Raw genomic sequence first — 15503 nt, 5'->3', positions numbered from 1 at the left:
AGGCATGTTATGAGATATTCACATATAGTTCCACAGTATTCCTTTTACTTATCTGGAGGAGGAGAGGGGACTCGTCCCTGTCTCACAGAATCTCTCCGGCGGGCTCTCTCCGATCAGCTGAGCCTCCCTCTGCTCTGCTTGGCTCCACTCGGCTCTTCTTGGCAATCCACGGCCCGTTGTTCGCTCTTACTCAGCCACCCCCAACCTCCTCCGAGTGGCCGAACTCCAACCGCCGAGAGCCGATGGCCGAGCGTCTCCTCCTCCTTACCTGTCTCCAGATCCTGCCGGACGCTGCACGTTCTCCGGACCAACCGGGAGGTAAGAGGGGGGTGGAAGTATCTACTCCTGTATTCCCTGTCCATCTTCTGTCCTCCCGCAGCAACCACCCATATCTTCTGATAGGAAGCAGGGGGTGGAGAGGCAAAGAGATGACCCCTTGACAGCGGCACAGCAGACAAAGCCACAAACTCTCCCGTCTTCCAGCACCGTAATCCCTAAAGTGGCACGCCGAGACAGTTTTCCGCGGGGCCGGGGGTTCTAGCCGGGTCTTATAGGGCAGGGGGACAAGGGAGTAAGGGGGCTAGGGGCACTAATAACAATCCAATAGAGGGAACTGGAGATAACACCAGGCCCTACGGAGTGCTCCTGGTTGGCATCATTGCTAGACTCCTCCCTCCTTTCGAGTGATAGTTTTCTACTCCTAATGTAGTTTAGATGACATGCCTTGTAACTGTATTATGAAATTGATTCATTAGCTTATTTTAACTGTCCAGAATATGTCTGAAAGTCACTATCCTAGATTGGCCACAAGCTTATTGAGTGTTAGGAGCTGTAGTCATCACTGTATAGTCGTGTGCTGTTAATTCTGGAGCGCACAGTACCCACCAGTGTCTAGGTGATGTTTCCTTAGTTCAGGATAGACCAATGAAAGGTAATCACTATGAGAATTGGCACCACTTTTTTCCTTTGTTCCAGGTTTCCTCATTTGGCTTTCAGAATCTACAGTACAAGCACATCTCTCCTAGTAGTACCTTAATTGTTTGTTTTGTTCCAGGTCCAGTTGTCTTCTGTGAACTCTCCTGCTACACTACCTGTTGGGGTTCCGGGAATAGAAGCAAGTCTTTCTGGACTGTCCCTCTCCTCTAATTCACCTGCAGCCACTAGTGCTCTTACCTCAGGTATGCAATGTGCCAAATACAGATTTTTCCTGCTGTTACTATTTAGGGACAGCAGGCCATTTCATAGTTGTGGATTGATCAAGTTCATATTTAACTTTTTATTAGATTTCATAAAATAGCCTAAAGCGGAGTTCCACACTGTTTTTCCACTTTGGCCCCAGGCATTGCTTACCGCTATTCCATCATTGTTTGGGTATTTTTTTTGTTCCCCCAATGTTTAAATACCTTTTAGGCTTCCTGAAGAGCTGAACTTGAGTATTACCTGACGAGGTACGTCATATCCTCCCGCCCGTTGGTTCTGCGGATATGTATCATCAATTGTAGCAGTTAACGGGCATCCTCTGTGCCGAGTGCACCTCGCTTTCTTCACACTGAAGAGGCGCAAGATCGGGAGGTGCATGCTGGGTAGCCATCGGGTCCGCCAGACTCACGTTTTTTTCTCCCCCCACCGTGCAGCAGGTGCCCACAGTATCTAGTGCACAAACCAACGTACAGGTACATTGTTTCGCGCAGTAGAGCAGCTCCGCCACAGTATATATGCGTTGGGTGGTCTGTAAGTGGTTAAAAAAGGAAGAAAAAAAAAAAGACTGGAGCTCTTAAGTATCACTAGATGTGAATTTAAAGTTTGTTAGGCAGGCCATAGATTTTTTTTTTTTTTTTTTTTTTTTTCCCCTGCAACTACGGGTTGCAGGAAAGAAAAATTCAAAACATGCCATTCAGGATGGGACTTTAGAGATACTGAAACCCCCCCTCAGAATGAAAGTCAATAGCTGGGTAAAGGTAAAAAAGTATTTACTACACAAATGGTAAAGACACGACATATTGGGGGGTCTAACCCCTAAAAAGCCAGTAATTGTTCCTTCACATACTAGCGAAACAATAACAATCACCCCTGGAAGTAGTTTCCTTCCCGCATGTAATATATATATATATATATATATATATATATATATATATATATATATATATATATATATATATATATATATATATATATATATATATATATATGAAAATCCAAAATAGGTTACAGCAGGGAATAACTCGTCCCGGCCCGTTGCTTTTCACCTCTATTGGATTCTTCAAAGGGTGCAGGGGATATGTGTGGGTGTGAACAAAATTGATATAAGAACAGAACATTTAGCGATGTCAGGAGAGATCACATAAACAGACATGTGGACAAGGTCGAAACCAGCCCTACTTCCAGGCTGCAGACACCAACCCCAGAGATCAGGGAACAGACGCCAATAAGCGTAGACTTGTATGGTCAAGAAGCCCAAAATTGGTGATGTCTCCTAAATGTGCCTGTAAAGAATGGATGCAACACCTCAGATAACAAATCCCCCTTAGGGTATGTTAGTAGCCCAGAGGATCCAGGGAAACACTACAACAAAGGGCAACAGGTGCCGAGGAGTTGCCCCACTGACCTGAAGAAACATGCATACAGATCGCCTTTATTGATGCATTTCTTCAAAGGGTTCAGGTGATATGTGTGGTTTGGCACAACTAAAAAACAAAAATATATACATAATACACAATCCATAAACAATGAGCATTTATTATTTACTTTATTGTCCTCCAACTTATAACTGATATAAGAACATAACATTTAGCGCAATGTCAGGAGCGATGGATATAACCCTCACTCCGACGCTGGTTGGAGATGTTGGAAAATGCGCAGAAACGGACACGTGGGCGAGGTTGAAACCAGCCCTACCTCCAGGCCGCAGACACCAACCCCAGAAATTCGCTCAACAGTCAGTGTTGATGGGGAAATCCCCCCTGTGGAGCTAGTGTGTTCTCCCTGCGAGGGGGGTGCGGGAAGCCGTCCCTGATGGGAGAACACAGTGATTATTACTAGCAGCTATACCTGCTGTAACAATCGAATGAAAAATCCGGCATGCTGTTTGTACCTAAGTTGATCGACTTGCGTACAATCAGCCTGTCTGCCCATACATGGTTTGAATCTTGGACGCCTATGGCCGGCTCTAGTTGTAAAGGTTTTCTGGTTCAATAAATTTAATTAACAATTTCATATGTACAAAGTACGAATAGATCAAATGTATAACGTGTATAAAGGCATCAAACGAACAATGTTCATATGGTGTCTCATATTTGAACAGCGTTGTCTGACAGCTTTCTTATCCAATTTTATTGTGCAAGGGGGAAAATGAGAAAAGAGAAGAAGCAATGTACAGTTGTGCTCATAAGTTTACATACCCTGGCAGAATTTATGATTTCTTGGCCATTTTTCAGGGAATATGAATGATAACGCAAACATTTTTCTTTCACATTCATGGTTAGTGTTTGGCTGAAGCCATTTATTATCAATCACCTGTGTTTACTCTTTTTAAATTATAAACACAACAAAAACTACCCAAATGACCTGATCAAAAGTTTACATACCCCAGTTCCTAATACCGTGTATTGCCCCCTTTATCATCAATGACAGCTTGAAGTAATTTGTGGATGAGGCTCTTTATCTTCTCAGATGGTAAAGCTGCCAATTCCTCTTGGCAAAAAGCCTCCAGTTCCTGTAAATTCTTGGGCTGTCTTGCAGGAACTGCACATTTGAGATCTCCCCAGAGTGGCTCAATGATAAGGAGGTCAGGAGACTGAGATGGCCACTCCAGAACCTTCACTTTATTCTGCTGTAGCCAATGATAGGACGACTTGGCCTTGTATTTTGGATCATTGTCATGTTGGAATGGATGGACAAGGAGGAGGCTGGACGGCGTAGACTTCATATACACCCAGCCCTGCTGTGAATAGGAGGGGACATTGTACGGCGTAATATGGCTTTCCTTCCCCCGCATCAATACTGACACGGCGGCAGATAACCTGACTCGAGTATAAGCCGAGGAGGGCATTTTCAGCACAAAAAAAGTGCTGAAAAACGCAGCTTATACTCGAGTATATACGGTAAATTTAAAAAACATTAGGAAAAAAAAAATGTTCTACTTACCAGAAACCCCTGTAGCTAGGCAGTCTTCCTAATCTGCCTCTTCCTAGTCCACAGAGCTGTTCCATCACTTCCTCCTCTTCGGCGAGCTCCCCTGTTGTCTTCTGGCACCTGTGTGTGTCCCAGAAGACGACGGGGCCATTTACAAAGCACCGCGCAACTCGCGCATGTGCAGTAGGAAACGGGCAGTGAAGCCGCAAGTCTCCACTGCTGGTTTCCCTTAGTTTCAATGGTGGCGCTGGCACCCGATCCGATGGACGGATCGGCCTCAGGGGCTGACATCGCGGGCTCTCTGGACAGGTAAGTGGCCTTATTAAAAGTCAGCAGCTACAGTGTTTGTAGTTGCTGACTTTAAAAAAAAACAAAAAAAAAACAGCTGGAACACCGCTTTAACTACAGAAGTTAGTTAGCAATGTTTAAAGATACTTCAACAATTGATATGTGAAAATGTGGGCTAGTCATGACCTACTCCTTTAAATGAGTCTATCTGAAGTTTTCAGAACAGCAAAAAAAAAAAAAAAAAAACCATTTTGTAATCGCTTCTAATCCATATATGTTTTTTTTATTAATTTTTTGTGACAGGATCTTGTGCATTTCAGAATAGTCTCCATCCACTATACTAATATGTATGGTATAGCTCTAACATTGTGTGTGTTTTTCTTCTCCTCAGGTTTACCCACAGTTCCCGTATTAACCCCACAAATGAATAATTCCCTCGCCTTTGTCTAAACCCAGCAGTCTCTTTGCCAGGTAATTTTATGTCAGGCTGCTTTGAAACATTGGATATTACAGAACGTGTGTGTGAAATTCTAAAGAATGGTATAGATTCTCTTTATGAAATCCCCAGAGTGTGTTGGGTAACACAGTTGACAGACCAGCAACTGTCAGACTTAAGGTGACATCTGAGGCTCTGATTGGTACTGATCAGCAATTACAGTACTCTTAAACTTAAAATGAACAGGGCTCTAATATTTGGGGTTGACAATTTCAGACGTTTGACATTTAATGGTTTTGTTAGACTCATTAATTAAATAAAACAAAAAAAGCCAACAAACTTTGGTTTATAAGATTTAGGCTTTGTTACATAGTCACATAGTTAGTCAGGTTGAAAAAAGACACAAGTCCATCCAGTCCAACCATAAAAAAAAAAAAAAAAAAAAAAAAAAAAAGGTACAATCCAATATACCCAATACTATACCCACAGTTGATCCAGAGGAAGGCAAAAAACCCCAGCAGAGCATGCTCCAATTTGCTACAGCAGGGGAAAAAATTCCTTCCTGATCCCAGAGAGGCAATCGGATTTTCCCTGGATCAACTTTACCTATAAATGTCAGTACCCAGTTATATTATGTACATTTAGGAAAGTATCCAGGCCTTTCTTAAAGCAATCTACTGATCTGGCCAGAACCACCTCTGGAGGGAGTCTATTCCACATTTTCACAGCTCTTACTGTGAAGAAACCTTTCCGTATTTGGAGATGAAATCTCTTTTCCTCCAGTCGTAAAGAGTGCCCCCTTGTCCTCTGTGTTGACCGTAAAGTGAATAACTCAACACCAAGTTCACTATATGGACCCCTTATATATTTAAACATGTTGATCATATCCCCCCTTATTCTCCTCTTCTCAAGAGTGAACAAATTCAGTTCCTCTAATCTTTCCTCATAGCTGAGCTCCCCCATGCCTCTTATCAGTTTGGTTGCCCTTCTCTGCACTTTCTCCAGTTCCCTGATATCCTTTTTGAGAACTGGTGTCCAAAACTGAACTGCATATTCCAGATGAGGTCTTACTAATGATTTGAACAGGGGCAAAATGATATCTCTCTCTCTGGAGTCCATACCTCTCTTAATACAAGAAAGAACTTTGCTCGCTTTGGAAACCGCAGCTTGGCATTGCATGCTATTATTGAGCTTATGATCTACCAAAACCCCCAGATCCTTCTCCACTACAGATTCCCCCAGTTGTACTCCCCCTAGCATGTATGATGCATGCATATTCTTAGCCCCCAAGTGCATAACTTTACATTTCTCAACATTAAACCTCATCTGCCACATAGTCGCCCAATTAGACAGAGCATTGAGGTCAGCTTGTAAATTGGAGACATCCTGTAAGGACGTTATTCCACTGCATAGCTTGGTGTCATCTGCAAAGACAGAAATGTTACTTTTGATCCCAGATCCAATATCATTTATAAAGATATTAAAGAGTAAGGGTCCCAGCACTGAACCTTGGGGTACACCACTGATAACCTTAGACCATTCAGAGTAAGAATCATTAACCACTACTCTCTGAATTCTGTCTTTTAGCCAGTTTTCTATCCATTTACAAACTGATATTTCCAAGCCTGTAGACTTTAACTTACACATGAGCCGTGTGTGCGGAACTGTATCAAACGCTTTTGCAAAATCCAAATAAACCACGTCCACAGCCACCCCTCTGTCCAAGGTTTTACTTACCTCTTCATAAAAAGAAATCAGGTTTGTCTGACAACTTCTGTCTTTCATGAACCCATGCTGTCTGTTGCTTAAAATGTTTTTTTCCAGCAAGAACTCGTCTATGTGGTCTTTTATTAAACGCTCCAGTATCTTCCCGACTATAGAAGTTAAACTAACAGGTCTATAGTTACTTGGTAAAGACTTTGATCCCTTTTTAAATATAGGCACCACGTTCGCCCTGCGCCAATCCAGCGGTACTATTCCCGTCATTAATGAGTCCCTAAAAATTAGATACAATGGCTTTGAAATTACAGAGCTCAATTCTTTTAGGATCCGTGGGTGGATGCCATCAGGTCCAGGTGCTTTATCCACCTTTATTCTGTCTAAATATTTCTGGACCATATCCCTTTTGAGCCATTGTGGATCATTGGGGGCTGTGTCAATACCACCCCCATTATGGACATGAACTTCCCCATGCTCTTTTGTATACACAGAGCTGAAGAAAGTATTTAATAAATTAGCCTTCTCCTTGTCCCCAGTCACCCACTCTAGATTATTTTGTAAAGGGCCTACATGCTCAGACCTGACCTTTTTACTATTAATATATTTGAAGAATTTTTTGGGGTTTGTCCTACTATTTTTTGCGATCTGTCGTTCATTTTGAATTTTTGCACCCTTGATTTCCTTTTTACATATTCTGTTAAATTCTTTGTAGCATTTAAATGACACTAGTGTTCCTTCATTTTTATATTTTTTAAAAGCTCTTTTCTTATTGTTTATAGCTTTTCTAACTTTGACCGTGAGCCACATAGGTTTTCTTTTTAGCCTTTTAAACTTATTGCCCATGGGAATATACTTTGCAGTGAGGTCCCAAACAGTCTTTTTGAAGAATTCCCATTTCTGTTCTGTGTTTATCGCTGCCAATATTCCCTCCCAGTCTAAGTCCTCGAGAGCAGCCCTCATCCTTGGAAAATTTGCTCTCTTGAAGTTAAGTGTTTTTATCTTTCCCTTATGTATTTCTTGTTTACAGCTAACATCAAATGAAATCATGTTATGGTCACTGCTACCCAGGTGTTCCTTTATCTGCACATTAGTAATAAGCTCTGCATGGTTTGAGATTACCAGGTCCAACAGAGCTTCATTCCTAGTTGGGGCCTCAATAAACTGGACCATAAAATTGTCCTGTACTAGGTTTATAAATTTTTGCCCTTTAACTGTCCCAGCAGTGCCATTACTCCAGTCAATTTCTGGGTAGTTAAAATCTCCCATTATTATCACTGTCCCAGCCCTTGCAGCCCTTTCCATCTGTGCAAGGAGCTGAGTCTCCACCTCCTCGTTAACATTGGGTGGTCTATAACAAACTCCAATGATTAACTTTGAACTACGCCCATCTATATGTAGTTCCACCCATAATGCTTCAGACTCATCACACTCTCCATCAATCAGGTCCTCTTTCACACTTGCTTTGAGATCACTTCTCACATAGAGACAGACCCCGCCACCTTTCCTTTTTACCCTGTCTCTCCGAAAGAGTGCATAGCCAGGAATATTAATAGCCCAGTCATGTGAGGATTGAAGCCAAGTTTCAGCAATACCGATTACATCATAGTTCACTTCATGCACCAGAGCTTCCAACTCACCTATTTTGCTTGGCAGACTTCTGGCATTGGTGAACAAACACTTTAATGCATTATTACATTTTGGTCTGGTGTTTTTCATATATTTAGTAGTACAAATGGCACTACAGTTTCCAATGGCTGTTTGCAACATGGGAAATTTCTTGACACCTGCCATAACCCTCCCCCCATCTGTCCCCATTCCACCCTCCATTAATGTCTGACCCCTAACTGACCTGTCTTCTTGATGTAATTCTAGTTCACCCTCCCCCCTCAATCCTAGTTTAAATACTCCTCCAGCCTTCCTATAAACCTCTCCCCCAGCACAGCAGACCCCCTTCCATTCAAGTGCAAACCGTCTTTAGCATATAGGTTGCACCCAAATGAAAAGTCAGCCCAGTGCTCTAGAAACCCAAATCCCTCCTCCCTACACCAGGTCTTGAGCCATGCATTCAGCTCTCTAATCACCCACTGCCTTTCCTGTGTTGCGCATGGCACAGGCAATATTTCAGAGAATATCACCTTGGAGGTCCTTCCCTTCAACTTGCAGCCTAGTTCTTTAAATTGATTCTTAAGGAGCCTCCACCTTCCATGTATACTGTCATTGGTTCCAACGTGGACCAAGACAGCTGGGTCATGCCCAGCCCCTCCCAGTAATTTATCCACCCGGTCCACCACATGCCGAACCCTAGCACCAGGGAGACAGCAAACCATTCGGTTGAGGTGATCCTGGTGACAAATTATTCTATCAGTCCTTCTGATTATAGAATCCCCTATAACCACCAACTGTCTAGGCCTACCTGCACTCCCCTCACCACCTCTACTAGATGGGCTGCTCTCCAGGCTGTTAGGGGTAGCAGTGATATCTAGGGCTGCCACCTCTGTGTTTGCCACCTCCACATCTTCACCCAACTTGGCAAATTTGTTTTGATGCACAAACACAGGACTGGCCTTCCTATTCTGCGAGCCCCTTCCACTCCCTCTAACTACATTAACCCATCTTCCTATCTGATAATCCTGACTTGCCCCTCCACCCTCCACATCAACCCTACTGACCACCTGCTCAGCGAGCAGAGGACCCCCTTCAAGGTTGTCCTTTCTGCCCAGTGTTGCAACTTGCTCCTCCAGATCTCTAATGCGAGCTTCCAGAAGGGCAACCTGCTCACATCTGTCACAGCGGTATGCATCCTGGAGCTGTTGCACCAATTTTGCATACATGTGGCACACTGTGCACTGAGCAAAACCTTCAACCCTGCTAGCACTCATTTCCCAGTTACAATACAATTACTTAAGGGAAGTTCACACTTGTTGCATTGCGGAACACAAGCAGAATCGCACACTTTCCCACAGTGCTCAAAATGTGCTGCCGTTTTACAGATGTATGAAAGTGCCATGAGTTCTGAATGGTACCACACACATCTCACTAATGTGTGCCTGTTCACTTATGCCAATACATATGGTACCGCAGTACCATGCACTTTGGCGCAGTGAAATTTTTAAAGTGGTGCAGGGATCTTTTTTGTGCATTTATCACACACAGAGCAGCCCTTTGAGATAAATGGTCTGCCCCAAATGCGACACACAGCAATGTGCAAAAAAGAATGCACACAATCGACCGCACCTCTGTGGTGTTACCGAAGTCTTAAAATACATAAAACAACCTTATATATAACATAGTATTATTATTATCATACAGGATTTATATAGCCCCAACAGTGTATGCAGTGCGTTACAATATAAAAAGGATACAATACAGTTATCTCTGTTTACTTTGATAACAAAATACACATTTATAGCACTTTTAGTGGTTATTAAAGTTGGCTACACTTTAATTTTCATTCTTTAGCAAACTGACTTTACCTAAAATTAATTAGTAACGTGATTGCAATGTGAGTCATATTAATAATGCTAACGATTGTCCTTCCTATTTTTTATTTTATTTACTAGGGTATTCTTCAAGGATGCAATCCAGATGTGCGCAGGATATCTCTTCCAACAAAACAAGCAGTACGACATATCGTATGACACAGGAGATAAAGCAATACAATGTGGTCGCCATGTAGATATATTTAAATTCCCGCTCATGTGGAAAGCAAAGGTATATAAAGTGATTTTCAGGGGTTTAGCTGGGACACAGGACACCAAGAAGAAAACATGCACAACGCTTCTTATGGCAAACTCATAAAGTCCTAAACACAAACTCTGCCTATTTTTGCCACATAATCTTCATACAGCAAACAAAAGTCCATATACATAGGGGATGATATACAAAAGGCAAATAGACTGTGCACTTTGCAAGTGTAGTTGCTCCAGAGATTAGTAAATGAGGCAAAGCTTCACTGTGCAAAGAATACCCAATCTCATGCAAGACAAATAAAAAAAAACAGCATTTTTGCTTGCACATGATTGCATGATCAAAGTCAGCAGAGCTTCCTCTCATTTACTATGTGCATCTCCACTTGCAAAGTTCGCAGTTTATTTTCCTTCAGTAAATCAACCCCATAGTATGCTAAACCCTATCACTGGGGCTTGGTCACAGAGCACTGGCATCCCCATGCAGGCAGTCTCATTCATGTCAATTGGGACACAGCTGATGCACAGACACAGCCCCTGTTCCAAACCTGACACCTGCATAGCCCTAAACACAGCTTACAACCCTATGCAGGCAAACACGGTCCTTGCATAAGTGTACACTGTGGTACGCATGTGTGAACGAGGCTTGAAATGAAACTTAACGGCAATAATCCTCTATGTGAAACATGTCTAGAATGATCATAATAATAATGACAATAGTAATGCTACATAACCACCAGCTCCTGCATGTTTAGTTAAGGACAAATAAAAACAGGATATTGATTTGATATGCCTTTCTTTTTCAAACAGGGCATTGAAGGGTTTGAACAACAGATCAACAAATGTTTGGAGGTCTCAGAATATTTGTACCAAAAGGTCAGCAATTGAGAAGACTTTGAGATGGTCTTCAAAGGAGAGAGGTCAGTATCTCAACAGTCCAGTAAATAGGAACAATCACATACAAGAAACATCTGAATGTGTAATATGTAACAATACTGCTAAAACAGTGTTTCCCCAATATCTTACAATTTCCCAAAGAACTAACAATCCAATGAGTGTCCTATTAGGGCCAATTGCCTAATCCTAGAAAACTCTTAGGATTAGTCAACAGAAAATACCAGCATGTTGAAGATATCAAATCAGCACTACACATTTTTAACACTTTGGAATGTACACTAACATTTATATTCAAAGGCTACTAAAAAAAAAGCTTATAGTTTTGGCTCCAAAGAAATTTGTTTGGGGCTCATGTACATGGACGCATTTGCCCATATAGTGTAGAGAAATGGGTTTATTTTAGTGCTTGAGGGCTCCTTGTGCTGTGTAGAGCCAACCATAGGCATGAATGGGTGAAGGTGGCTGCATGTAGTTATGCATCACTACTTGCATAAAATGACTTACACACACACACAGGCAATGTCACAATCACACACTACCTGCAATTGGGACATTACATCTGCTTGCATGTGCCACATGCAAGAGTAGGGCCTTATACTTGCATATGGCCGCCTTCACACATTCATGCTTATAGGTAATGTACGCAGCACCATTAGCTCCCAGAAACCAAAATATTCCAGTCTATTTACGCTACATGGGCGAATATGCCCATGTGCATGAGCCCTAATACACCATACTTTCATGTTACTTTGTGTAAAACTATAACATTTCTATATATTTTCCAGCCTGAGCACACAAATGTTTGCTTCTGGTATATCCCCCGAGTCTTCGGGGGATTCCTCATTGTGAAGAGAGGCAAGAGAAATTACACGAGGTGAGAATTGATCAAATCTGCAATAAGGCATTGTAACCGTTTACACACCACTGTAAAATGCATAGATGGTATGGATGTAGATGTGGTTCTTAAACCAATAATATATGAATTAACTGACAGACTGCCACAATATACAAAAATGGTTCAGCCCACTTGCAAATGGAAATGCTGGAGAAGTAAGCCACCAGGCAATTTCCTAAATTTCTTGGGATTCTCTGTTGATATCTCTGCACTAGAGTTCCTGGATCTACATACCTGCTGTGGCCATTATAAAGGGTTCTGCATATTTTCATGACTATAGAGAGAATTAAAACAACAAATGGATTCTACCTTCTCTTTCCAGTTTAAATAAACCAAGTGGAACATGGAGTCCTTGACTTTCCACCTGGAATCCAGGAGCCAGTTATGGTGGAGAAAAATAAATGGCTAAGTAATGGAATTCCCCCATGGACATACTGTTGCTATCAGCATACAGGGACATGGCAGTATGAGTAGACATTGGGGATGATTTGCTAAAACTGAAGGCTGCAAAATCTGGTGTACAGTAGCTGTGCATGGTAGCCAATCAGTTTCTAATGTCAGCTTGTTCAATAAAGCTTTGACAAAAAACCTGGAAGCTGATGAAGGTTTCTGTGCAGAGCTGTATCAGATTTCGCACTCTCAAGTTTTAGTAAACCAACCCCCATTGCCTTTTTTTTTTTTTTTTTTTTTTTTTTTTTTTTTTTTTTAATAATCGTTTTTTATTTAAATTTGAACAAAACAATACAGGAGAAAATATATACATTAACATAAAAAAGGTATGAAAACAAAATTACAATTAAAAAAAAAAAAATAACATTGGTACTATTTAACATGACACAAAATTTCTAAGGTGCCAGAGTTCCAAAGATAGAGAGCCATCCAACGGGAGGAGTAGTCCGTCCCCCCCCCCCCCCCCCGGTAATGATGACATATATGCTTATAAGAAAGGGGGGGGCAGTTGGATGGTCAAGATACAGATGCAATCAAACGGTGTCATACATAATACCACACATGGATACATGAACAGCCATTAGAACTTGTCTAAAAACCCTTGTGGTCAAATTCGGGGTTGCAGGCTGCAAAATATATCTTGGCAAAAAGAAAAAAGGAGAGGGGCGGAATGCTAAACCCGGTGTGCAGAATGAGTGGGGGGTCGCTTCATGACAAAGAAATAAACATTTACCTCCCTGGCGGTAATCCTGAGTGTGGCTTGTGGTTAAATTTCAGTACCCTTAGCGGCATCCCCGAGCCACACTCGGGATTGCATTGCAGAATCCTGGTCCAGGTTACTTACCTTGTCACCAGGATCCTGCGATGTCCCCCTGCTGTGTCTGCAGGCTATGTCCCCTGCCCGATGCTCTGTGTGCTGGGCTCTGTTCCCTGCGAGCAGCGCATGGGGAGCCCGGCGGCAAATTCAAAAACTGCAAAAAAAAATAACACATACAGTAAGCTGTAATCTATTTTTTTTTCTTTTAATTTTAAATCTTTATTCAATTCATCACAATATACAAGATTACAAAATACCAAGTTTTAAATATATCATATTAAAAAAAAACATATATAACAAAGCAGGAGAAACAAAGAGGGAACTAAAGAGAACCCTTTCCTCTATCCATTTTCCCTTTTAACCCCACCCCCTCTTAACTTAAACTCTCCCCCCTATCTTGCTAAACTCCTTACATCTCCATCCCATGATGGGTTCTACGATCGTAAGGCCACTTCCCTCCTCGTTTCCTTACATTGGGTATCCCATTTCTTCTAACCAAGGTCTCCAAAGTTTTTTAAGTTCCCTCTCCTTGTATATTATATCTTTTCCTTATACATTGTTTCAGATACAGTTTTAACCCAGTCATCCTTCGTAGGGGGGGTCCTTGCCTGCCATCTCTGCGCTATTGGCTTCCTTGCTTGGAAGAGACATCTCTGTATTTTAATTTTGGAGTTACCTCTGCCTATATTCTCCCCTACTCCTAATATACATAGTTTCGGATCCATTTTAAGTTCTAAGGAGAAGATCTTATTTAGAGTTTCCAGTATCTCATACCAGTAATGGAATAACTTTGGGCATCTCCATATCACATGCATCAAATCTCCAATGTTCTGACATCTAGGGCATTTAGCATCTGTCCTCCGACCAAATTCAAATAACCTTTTAGGAGTATAATATGTCCTGTGTAATAACATTAAATGTGAAACCTTCTGAGCAGGTGAGGCCGAGACCTGATGTCCTCCCACCAGTATCTTTCTCCACTGTTCGTCCGATTTTGTACCCAGGTCCCCTTCCCATTTACTTCTACATGTAAGTTTTTCTGGGGTCTCTATATTACTTTTACATATATGAGTAAATTTCAGATATAGACCCACTGTAACCGCCCGGTTCACCTAGTCTTTGAAATATGATGGAATTATTCCAAATCGGTCCCTGTCCCCCAAACTGTATATTTAGAGCATGTTTAATTTGTAGGAAATTATACAATGTATAGTCCGGGATATCAAATTCCTCCTTCAGTGAGAGAAATGTTTTTAAGATATTCTGATTATATAATTGAGCTAGTCTATCTATTCCATTTATTTCCCACGCTTTTATTTTCCCTATTGTTTTTAATTCTTGTAGCTTCTTATTATTCCACAGGGGGGCACATTTAATCATACCTCCCATTCCCTTCATGGCCTTGATTGAGTTCCAGACCTTTATTATTAATTTAACCGTTGGGGTTCTATGGATAAAGGAGTTCGCTTCTAGCGCCTCCACCACTGTCTTATGGGGTGCGTCCATAATCAACAGTTCCCCATTGTTATATCCCTTGAGAACAGAGCACTTCCCTAATTGCTGTAATTGGGATGCTAAAAAATAACTCCTTGGGTGAGGTACTGCTAAACCCATCTTCTCGCGATGGCAACTGTAAAGTTTGTAGGCTTATCATAGGAGGCCTTCCCTTCCATATAAGGTCTCTTAATAATGTATCGATTTTTTTAAACCATTTCCGACTTACCAAATTGGTGAATTATGCATCACATATAGTAATTGGGGGAGCCACAGCATTTTAATCAAGTTGCACCTCCCGGCTACTGATAGTGGTAAACCCCTCCATATTTCAATCTTACTTTTGAATTTCTTTAGCAAAGGGACTAAGTTGTTGTTTAAATAATTATCTGGGTCCTTCGTTATTTTTATACCCAAGTATTTTGTTATTTCCATCTGGGTACTTCTTAAAGGGGCGCTTTCTCCAATAGGGTCTATGGGTAGTAGGACTGACTTCTCCCAGTTTATGGTCAACCCCGAAAGTTTTCCAAAACTTGAGAAGATATCCATCACTTGTCTAAGAGATCTCTCCATATCACCTAAAAATATGAGAACATCGTCCGCATATAATGCGATCCTCTCTTCTCCATCTTTCCTCCGGAACCCTTCCATTATCCTATTTTGCCTTACTGCTATTGCTAGTGGCTCCAT

At 41.7% G+C, this 15503-nt stretch overlaps 1 long non-coding RNA gene across 1 annotated transcript; it reads left to right on the top strand.

Annotated features, from left to right (window-relative positions):
- The first annotated feature begins 1049 nt into the window (after nt 1–1049).
- Nucleotides 1050–12483, top strand: LOC141139696 (uncharacterized). Its single transcript, XR_012243788.1, has 6 exons — nt 1050–1178; nt 4811–4890; nt 10135–10285; nt 11071–11180; nt 11943–12031; nt 12375–12483. It is a non-coding gene; the product is annotated as an uncharacterized lncRNA (long non-coding RNA).
- The last annotated feature ends 3020 nt before the right edge of the window (nt 12484–15503 follow it).

Source organism: Aquarana catesbeiana, linkage group LG04, assembly GCF_042186555.1.
Source record: "Aquarana catesbeiana isolate 2022-GZ linkage group LG04, ASM4218655v1, whole genome shotgun sequence".
Taxonomy (NCBI): domain Eukaryota; kingdom Metazoa; phylum Chordata; class Amphibia; order Anura; family Ranidae; genus Aquarana; species Aquarana catesbeiana.
The sequence above is the reverse complement of the archived record's forward strand: the minus strand, read 5'-3'. Positions and strand labels throughout refer to the sequence as shown.